This window comes from Scardinius erythrophthalmus, assembly GCF_964197995.2.
Source record: "Scardinius erythrophthalmus genome assembly, chromosome: 6".
NCBI classification, from domain to species: Eukaryota; Metazoa; Chordata; class Actinopteri; order Cypriniformes; family Leuciscidae; genus Scardinius; species Scardinius erythrophthalmus.
Window position 1 is genome coordinate 5,582,538 of NC_138226.1, and position 9,780 is coordinate 5,592,317.

The window sequence follows — 9,780 nt, forward strand, 5'->3', positions numbered from 1 at the left end:
GCAGACGCGACATGAACAATCTCTGGCTGGGCAGGCGTGATATGAACCCTCCCGGGAACCTCCAGGATATTAAACAGCGTTGAAAAATAATTCAACAATGTCTCAGCAGACGTCCTGTCAGGGGACACAGACTCGGCAGGCATGACATGAACAGTCTTTGGTTGGGCAGACGCGACGAGAACAGTCTCTGGCTGGGCAAACGTGACGCGAACAGTCCCCGACTGGGCAGACGTGACGTGAACAGTCTCTGACTGGGCAGACGTGACATGAACCGTCTCTGACTGGGCAGACGTGACGTGAACCATCTCTGGCTGGGCAGACGTGACGTGAACAATCTCTGGCTGGGCAGGCGTGACATGAACCGTCTCTGGCTGGACAGGCGTGACGTGAACCGTCTCTGGCTGGACAGGCGTGACGTGAACCGTCTCTGACTGGGCAGACGTGACGTGAACCGTCTCTGACTGGGCAGACGTGACGTGAACCGTCTATCTTCTCCTTCTGCGTCTCGGAGTCCCCGAACTCTGAATCACTGGAACAGGAATCACTGGCGCTGCAGTCACAGGCGTTGGAACCATGGGAACAGGTGATGAAAAACGCTCGGGGCTGAACCTTGCCGGTCCTTGGTCAGAAAATGACCAAACTGGAGAGTACTGTCGGTGCCCACCTGTAGTATCTCCTCCCCTGCGTCCTCCACGAATTCCCCTAAATATGACCAACCGGGTCCCTCTAAATCATTCTCTGTCCCATGTCGTAGGTAAGGGTCTGTGAGAATCCATTCTGCTGAGTCCTCAAAATGGCTGTTACGTTCTGTCACGACCGGGTCAAAAACAAAATCGAGGACTCAATTGCAGCAAAAACAAAAGGTGAACTTAAATAAAATAACACAATACAAAGAATAACAAAAATACCCACGAGGGGGGAAAATCCTTAAACAAATCTTAGACTGGAACAACACTAGGAAACAAACACAAAACATAGACAACGTAACAGCACAGGACTACAGACACAAGGAGACTAAATAGGGGAACAAACAAAGGAGGGTAACGAACACAACAGGTGGAGCAAATTAACCAATAACTGGATAACAAGATGGGAGGGGCTAAACGGCAGACATGAGCACATGGCTCAAAACAATAAAACACCCATGTGCATGACAAGACAGGACAGGCATGTGACACACTGTGTATAAAACTCCTTTGGTTGATCTGGATATCCTAGGTATGACCAAAAGCCTCGAATTTATTGATCTTAAAGAGCGCGATGGATTATAGGGCGATAGAAGATCCGTTAAATAGACTGGAGCTAAGCCGTTTAGGGCTTTATAAGTCAGTAGCAATACCTTGTAGTTAATACGGGACTTTATAGGTAACCAATGCAGTGATGATAAAATCGGTGTTATATGATCATATTTTCTTGATCTAGTAGCGGCTGCATTTTGGACTAACTGTAGCTTGTTTATTGAGGATGCAGGACAACCAGCTAATAAAGCATTACAGTAATCTAGTCTCGAGGTCATGAATGCATGAACTAGCTTTTCTGCATCAGAAACTGATAGGATATTACTTAGCTTAGCAATGTTTCTAAGGTGGAAAAAGGCTGTTTTTGTAACATATGAATATGATTTTCAAAACAGGTTACAGTCGAGTATAACACCCAGGTCTTTTACTGTAGAGGATAAAGTAACAGGACATCCTACGATGTTAAAGTTGTATTATAAGAGGTTTTGTGGGCGTTTTTTGAACCGATTAGTATTACCTCTGTCTTGTCTGGATTTAATAAAAGAAAATTACGCATCATCCAATCTTTTATATCTTTAACACACTGTCAATTTGGATAATTTAGCGTTTTCATCCGGCCGTGATGAAATATAGATTTGAGTGTCATCAGCATAACAATGGAAACTAATTCCATGTTTCCTTATAATATTTCCAAGTGGCATCAAATATATTGAGAATAATAGAGGGCCCAACACAGATCCCTGCAGCACTCCATAGTTTACTGGAGTTATGATCAATTTTTCTCCATTTAAATAGACAAAATGGTAGCGGTCTGATAAGTATGATCTCAACCAGCTTAATGCTTGTCCTTGAACACCAGTATAATTTTGTAATCGATCTAAGAATATTGTGTGATCTATAGTATCGAACATACATCGAGATACAGCCTTGGTCAGAAGCTAAAAGTAAATCATTTGTGATTTTAACGAGCGCAGTTTCAGTGCTATGGTGCGGCCTGAATCCAGACTGAAACTTTTCATAGATGTCATTTTCTTGCAAGAAAGAGCCCAGTTGAGCGGACACAACTTTTTCTATATTTTCGACATAAATGGAAGATTTGAAATGGGTCTATAATTTGCTAGATTATTATGATCTAATTGTGGTTTCTTAATGAGAGGTTTTATAACTGCCAGTTTAAATGTTCTTGGAACATGACCTAAAGATAAAGACGAGTTAATAATATTGAGGAGAGGCTCTTCCACTACAGGTAACACTTCTTTCAATAGTTTAGTTGGTATAGGATCTAATAAACATGTTGTTGTTTTAGATGAAATGATAAGTTTATTTAACTCTTTTTGTTCTATAGTTGTAAAGCACTGTAATTGTTCTTGCGGGGTGATAATCGAGGCTGAATTATAAGGCGCGATTGAAGATTGAACGTTTACAATTGTGGTTCTGATGTTTTCTATTTTCTCAGTGAAGTTCATGAAATCATTACTACTAAACTGTAACGGGATATTTTGTTCGGGTGATGTCTGTTTATTTGTTAGTCTAGCCTTGGTGTTAAATAGAAACCTTGGATTATTTTGGTTATTTTCTATTAGTTTGTAACTATGAGGTTTGAGCAGTAGTGCTTCTCAGTGAGGAAAAGTGGAAAAATGTTCGTTGTAAGTGAGTTTAAAGAGAAAATCAAGAATTATAAATCAAATCGATAGAGATCCAAAGACAACAACGTGTTCAGACACGACACATGCGCAAGTGAGTCATGTGTCATCATTTACTATAATTAAGGTAGTTTGGTAAAAGTTACTGACTAATAATTGCCGGCGAGTTGAGAGCACAAATCACAAAATATTTCCTTTCTCAGGGACGGGGCACCCTTTGGCACCCTCGTCCCGATCTTTGGAACCTCCACGTGTGGCTCCTGGACGGGACGAGGCAGGTTTGACTACCCTACCACCAGCGGTGGTGGCTACCATCACTTCCGCTAGAGCATCGTCCAAGAGACATGCCTATGCGTTGAAGTGGAACCTCTTCGTCAACGGGTGTTCTTCTAAACATCAAGAACCCACGAAATGCCCCATCAGTGTCGTGCTTTCCTTCCTGCAAGAACGGTTTGGAGCGAAGGCTGTCTCCCTCCACCCTGAAAGTGTATGTTGCCGCCATTGCCGCACATCACGATGCAGTTGATGGTAAGTCTCTGGGAAAGCACGACCTGATCATCAGGTTCCTGAGGGGAGCAAGGAGACTAAATCCTCCTCATCCTCCCCTCGTACCCTCTTGGGACCTCTCAGTGGTTTTAACTGCCCTGCAGAGTGCTCCCTTTGAGCCTCTGCAATCAGTGGAGCTTAAGTTCCTGTCTATGAAGACAGCGCTCCTGGTTGCATTGGCCTCCATCAAGAGGGTAGGGGACCTGCAGGCATTTTCGGTTGACGAAGCGTGCCTGGAATTCGGGCCGGCTAACTCTCACGTGATCCTGAGACCCCGGCCTGGATACGTGCCCAAGGTTCCTACCACACCCTTTCGAGACCAAGTGGTGAACCTGCAAGCGCTGGAGGCAGACCTAGCCTTGGCACTGCTCTGTCCAAGTACGCGCCCTTCGTGCTTAGGTTGACAGAACGCAGTGTTTCAGGACCTCAGACCAGCTCTTTGTCTGTTATGGTGGGAAGCTGAAGGGAAAGGCTCTCTCAAAGCAAAGGTTATCTCACTGGATAGTGGATACCATTGCTTTGACATACCAGCAGCAAGGTCGTCAATGCCCCTTGGTGTGAAAGCCCACTCCACTCGTAGTGTGGCTTCCTCTTGGGCTCTAGCGCATGGCGCCTCGCTAACAGACATTTTGTAGAGCTGGAGGCTGGGCGACACCTAACACATTCGCGAGATTCTATAATCTCCGAGTAGAGCCAGTTTTTTCCCATGTACTCGCTTCAACCAGCCAGTACTAGATTCTGCTCAGGTATCTTCGCTTGCTCGCCATTCCTCTCCACGGACGGGATACGTGCGATTATCTTCTCAGGTGAGTCTGATAAGCTCTGAGTTTCCTCCAGCACTGGTTACGTCAACGCCTGAGTTATGCCAATCTGCCATAACGCAGCTTTGCGCTTGACTAGGTGCCTCCATGTGCATGGTCCCCCCTCTGGGCGACCCCCACATGTGTATTCCACTGTAAGCCTCTTTTGAGCGTGTGTCTTTCCCTTGGCAAGCCACCTTGCCACCCCTGGGGTTTAAATATTCCACCTGCGGCTGGACACCTCAGTGATACTCCATATACATCCCTCTGGATCATATGTGTCTCTCAAGTCCCCCCCTTAATGGTTGGGCGTAATTGCATATTTCTCCTGAGATATGCTTCCCAGTGTACCTTGATATTCCTGTGTTAAGCAGGACTCCTTCATTCGTGCTAGTCTCACAACAGGGAGCTCAGACTTACGCAGGGCACTGGATGACAGCCGAGGTGGCGTGATTAGACTGGAACCCCAATCGTCGTCATCCGACGTAACTCGGAGTGACCACGAAAGGGAACGTCTCGGTTACGGATGTAACCCTCGTTCCCTGAGTAGGGAACGGAGACGTTACGTCTTCCTGAGTTCAGTCTCGGCTCCTCAGCGAAGACATATCTGCATATTGCCAGCAGGGAACGAGGGTTACATCCGTAACCGAGACGTTCTTCAATCACTGTAACTGTAATTATCAAAATAATTATTGTTTAATAATTATTTTGTTAATTATTAAACAATAATTATTTTGTTAATTACAGTTACAATGATTGAATATTTATTGTTTGATAAGCTCTTATGTAAAGTTATATAATGTTTTTTATGCTTTAACTAATTAAATATAACTTAATAGAATCTAATGTTTACATCCAATATATCTGTTATGATATATTTATGACAAAATCAGTGTTGCTTTGTGGTTTATAACAACTGTAAAAGACACAAATGATGCCATCATGTTGTTTAGAGCTCGCATCTTGTAGGAATTCTGCTGTAATCAGGTTTTATATTTGTTCTAATGGTGAACAGGTAATTTCAGCATCACGATCACTGTTAGCAAGACATTATGTATCAATAAACAGCATATTTAAAGGAGCTGTATGTAAGAAATGTATTGCAATTAATCATAAAATGGCCCTGATATGTCACTAGACATTAAGAAATCATGTTCATTTCAAATACTTATATCACTGACAACAGTAGTCTGGCCAGGATATTGTCATTTAAAAAGTGAAGTTGCAGCCCTCAACTGATGTTGATGTTGTCATCTTGTGTTTTGGCCTGATGCTCCACCCTCCACCTATCTACCAATCACAAAGTCAGTAGTGTTTCGGCATGGGGGTTGCCAGCTCTGCTCTAGTTACCACAGCTACGTAGCAGCCTACTTTCCTGCTGGATCCTGCAGCCTATCTGGCAACCTCCAGTCAGGGGGGAGGGGGAGGGGATACACCGCTCTACAGTAATTTGAAAGTGATTGCAGTACCAGTTTTGGCCACAATCTTACATACGGCTCCTTTAAAGTCACTTGTGCAAAAGTGAGCTTTTAAAGACCACACATTTCAAACCCATGCATAATAACCATCCCAAATGTGTTCAGTGAAGTTCAGGTCTGAAATTTGTACAGGCCAGTCCAATAAATCACTTCTATCTACATGTGTGCACTTTGTGTGATTTTCAGGCATGATTTTTCTGCATCTGTTTGTAGTGAGTGAAACTTAAGCAAATTAGAAGGTGAAGTCTTCATCCTTTTGACGAACCATTCTTTCAGCCGTTTGCACCATAAGACAATGTAGAATTAAAGAAGCTGTCAAAACCATTCACATACATAAAATAACACACACAATCACTGGATTTTTAACCTTATTCCCAGTTTTATTTTTTTGGTACAACAGTTCACAATATTAATTTTTTTAGGCTCTATTTTTGATCAAACAAATGCAGCCTTGGTGAACATAAGAATATAAGAAAAAAGAAGAACATAAGATGAAGAAAAAAATCAGCCCCAAACCAGAAACCTTTAAATGATAGTGTATGCTATTTTGCAATCAATTTAATCTTAATCATAAAGCTATAAGTCTGAAACAAGAAACTAGTACAAAAGGTCATCAGGATACTCTTAATTACTCTGGTCATTTGCATGAGCCTCAGCAGGATGTTTTCTTGGACAAGGGTTGAACAGCTTGTAGGGAGTTCCTTTTTTGCAGGAATTCACTGAGGTAACAGTCACCGATTTTCTACAGAAAAGAAAAAAGAACAGAAACCAATTTAGAAAAAAGTACAACATTCATGGATCTTGTGAATATATATGTGATCATATCCTGTTATATTTAAATAATGAAAGTAATATTTTAAATGTTTTAAAAATGTTTAAAAGAATTTAATACCTTGTCCCCAAACCGGCAGGCACAGGGTATTTCAGGACTTTCTCTAAAACATTTACCGGTAGGTCGTTTAGCTAAATCCTTTACCACGTCATGGAATGTTTTTTTAGTAAAGTCAGCCTGTGAATATAAAGACAAATACACACATTTGTCATGTTTACTTTGTGGCTGTAATGAGATCAGAATGTTAACCTACAAATGCAATTTGCAGTTTAAAGTTCACTGACAGAAAACACATACCATGTTAAGGTAGGTCAACCAAGTACTTGCGAATTTCTCAGAGAGGAAGACGCCCCTCTGTTCATCGTAATTAGTGGGAGTGATTTCGGCATATTTGGGACATGAAGTCACCGCAAGGACTGGGTGGCAGAAAATGGATTATGTACACGCAACTTTCAAATAAAAACTAGTGTGACTCTGGTTACAAATAAGGCAGGACCATTAGTATCATATAGCATCTTACCGTTTATATCTATGGGAAGTTCTTCGAACATTGTTGCAGAGTAATTGCCGGCCATGTATATCACCATCTGCAGCACAAATACATGATGAGGAAATAGTAAGATATTTAAAAATATTCATTCCCTTTACTTAAAGGAGAAGTTCACTTTTAAAATGAAAATTCTGTCATCATATACTCACCCTCATGTTGTTTCAAAGATGTATGAATTTCTTTCTTCTGCTGAACAGAAAGGAAGATATTTAGAAGAATATCAGTAACCAGACAGTTTTTGGGTCCCAATGACTTCCATAGTAGGAAAAAAATATACTATGGAAGTCATTGGGACCCAAAAACTGTCTGGTTACTGATAATCTTCTAAATATCTTCCTTTCTGTTCAGCAGAAGAATGAAATTCATACAGCTTTGAAACAACATGAGGGTGAGTATATGATGACAGAATTTTCATTTTAAAAGTGAACTTCTCCTTTAAGCAGTTTTATATCACTACAGGTTGTTGTTGCCCCTTTCAAAAGCGTTGCAGTATCAGTTGTGAAAGTAGTAGGCCTATTAATGTGACCATAGCGTAAGATGGACCTGCTAGAAATAGAAGAGTAGGAAAAACAATCGCAAGGTCTGAATTTAAGATTGGGATTTGTTAAGTAAGGAAGGTGGAAGAGGGTCAAATTTGTCATATTTGGCAGCAATTAAAAAAAATAATTATTGTTAAACAGAATCCATCTCTCTCGATATATATATATATATATATATATATATATATATATATATATATATATATATATATATATATACATACAATGCCATTCAAAAGTTTTGGGTCAGTAAATTTTTAATGAATCACTCATTGAACAAAGATGGCGGAGTAGAGGCACAGTTGCTCACAGCTCTCCATGCCTAAATTGCTAAAACGGCAAAATTAAGATCTCCAACTGCAGAACCTGCTTTATGATTGTTTCGAATTTTTGATTTTATGATTCTGATTATGCCTGGGAAAAGGGTAAACGCAAAAGAATCGGTGAATTTACAGGCTGAAATCACTGACACTACCTCGTGCGGCGGACTGTCTATTGCATCTCTGGAAGAAACTCTGCAAAAGTTTTTTGCTGAAGCCGACAAAAAGGCCAGTGATCGCTTTGAACGTTTGGAATATCAGCTGGATTCTATCAAAATAACACTTGATCAACATTCCAAAGACTTGGATTCCCAGCGCAAGATTACAACTTCTCTACAAACACGTATGAAGCGAGTAGAGGAAGCTTCTACTGAACATAATGACACCATGGTGAAACTGCAACAGAAACTAGCTTCGATGGAAGATCTGAGTAGGAGGAACAATCTCCGAATTATAAACTTGAAAGAAGGAGTGGAAGGAGATCAGGCCTTGGCTTACATGGTGCGTAGTTTTCTCAAATGGTTCCCTGAATTGGAAAGCAGCCCGCCGGAGCTCACGCGTGCACATCGTGTTGGTCCCCCGCGCAAGGCTCCTGCTCCTCCGCGGACCATGATCCTGAACTGTCTTCGCTTCAATGACAGAGATCGGATCTTAGGATTTGCAAGGAAGGCACCGGTGATAGTAGACGGCCAAGCAATTCGCTTTACTGCAGACTATAGCGATGCCACCGCTCGGCGCAGACGTCCGTGCTTCCCTATAATGAACAGGGCTCGCACCTTGGGATTTCAAGCTTTTCTGTTATATCCAGCCACCATCAAGTTGACAAGAGGTATGAACCAAACCCTGTTTACTGAACCAAGTGAGGCGTCTAAGTTTATTGACTCACTCAATTCGGAAGATGAGACTTCACTTTTGCCTTGACTGTTGTCATGCTAGTATTGTTTACTTCCGTATGTACGGTAAGACGCGCTGTTCAGCGCTTGACGTCATTCCATTCAAGGTTAAGAGTCGTCTACAGGTGTGACCTGATTTTGATTTTCCTTTTTACGGCTTGGAGGCTTGCCAATTTTTAGTTGGTAATAGTATGCTGTTTTGTTGTTCTATCACACTGAGATTTAATTTGTAAAATTTTGTTGGATGTCTTTTTTTTTTTTTTTTTTTTTTTTTTTAATCTAGCAAAATATAATAAAGTATGATTGATGAAGCTCAGTAGTGTTATTTTCAGGGGAGCGAGCAAAGGACAGTTATTTGATTTGTTGACATTTTTTGCTTTGTTTCAATGCAAGATCTTAATATTTTGTGTGTGTGCGTATGCGTGTGTGTGTGTGTGTGTGTGTGTGTGTGTGTGTGTGTGTGCGCGTGTGGTTTGCATGTTGGTTTGCTCTCATATTCACCTTACCCCAATAACTACCATTATTGTAATTCAGACATGTTCATTTTGCTTTTCTTTTCAAACTGTAATCAATGGGTAAAGGTCTTCATGTAATACATCTAAACATTCGCAGTTTAGTTCCTAAAATTGATCAACTAAGGGCATGGCTTGTTTATAATAATCCCAATATTATAACATTGTCTGAAACCTGGCTAAATGAAAATACAGCAGATTCCAATGTTAAAATGGATAACTACATTATATATAGGTTAGATAGAGGATCTAGGGGAGGTGGGGTTGCCACTTATATTTCATCAAATTTGAAATCACAATTAATTACTCCTAAAGTGAAACCTGAGTTTTTTGAAGGTATCTTTGTTAAGCTTACTCTTCATGCAAATAAACAATTAATAATTGGCAACATATATCGCCCACCAACATCTCCCAAGCTTGAGTCTGTTC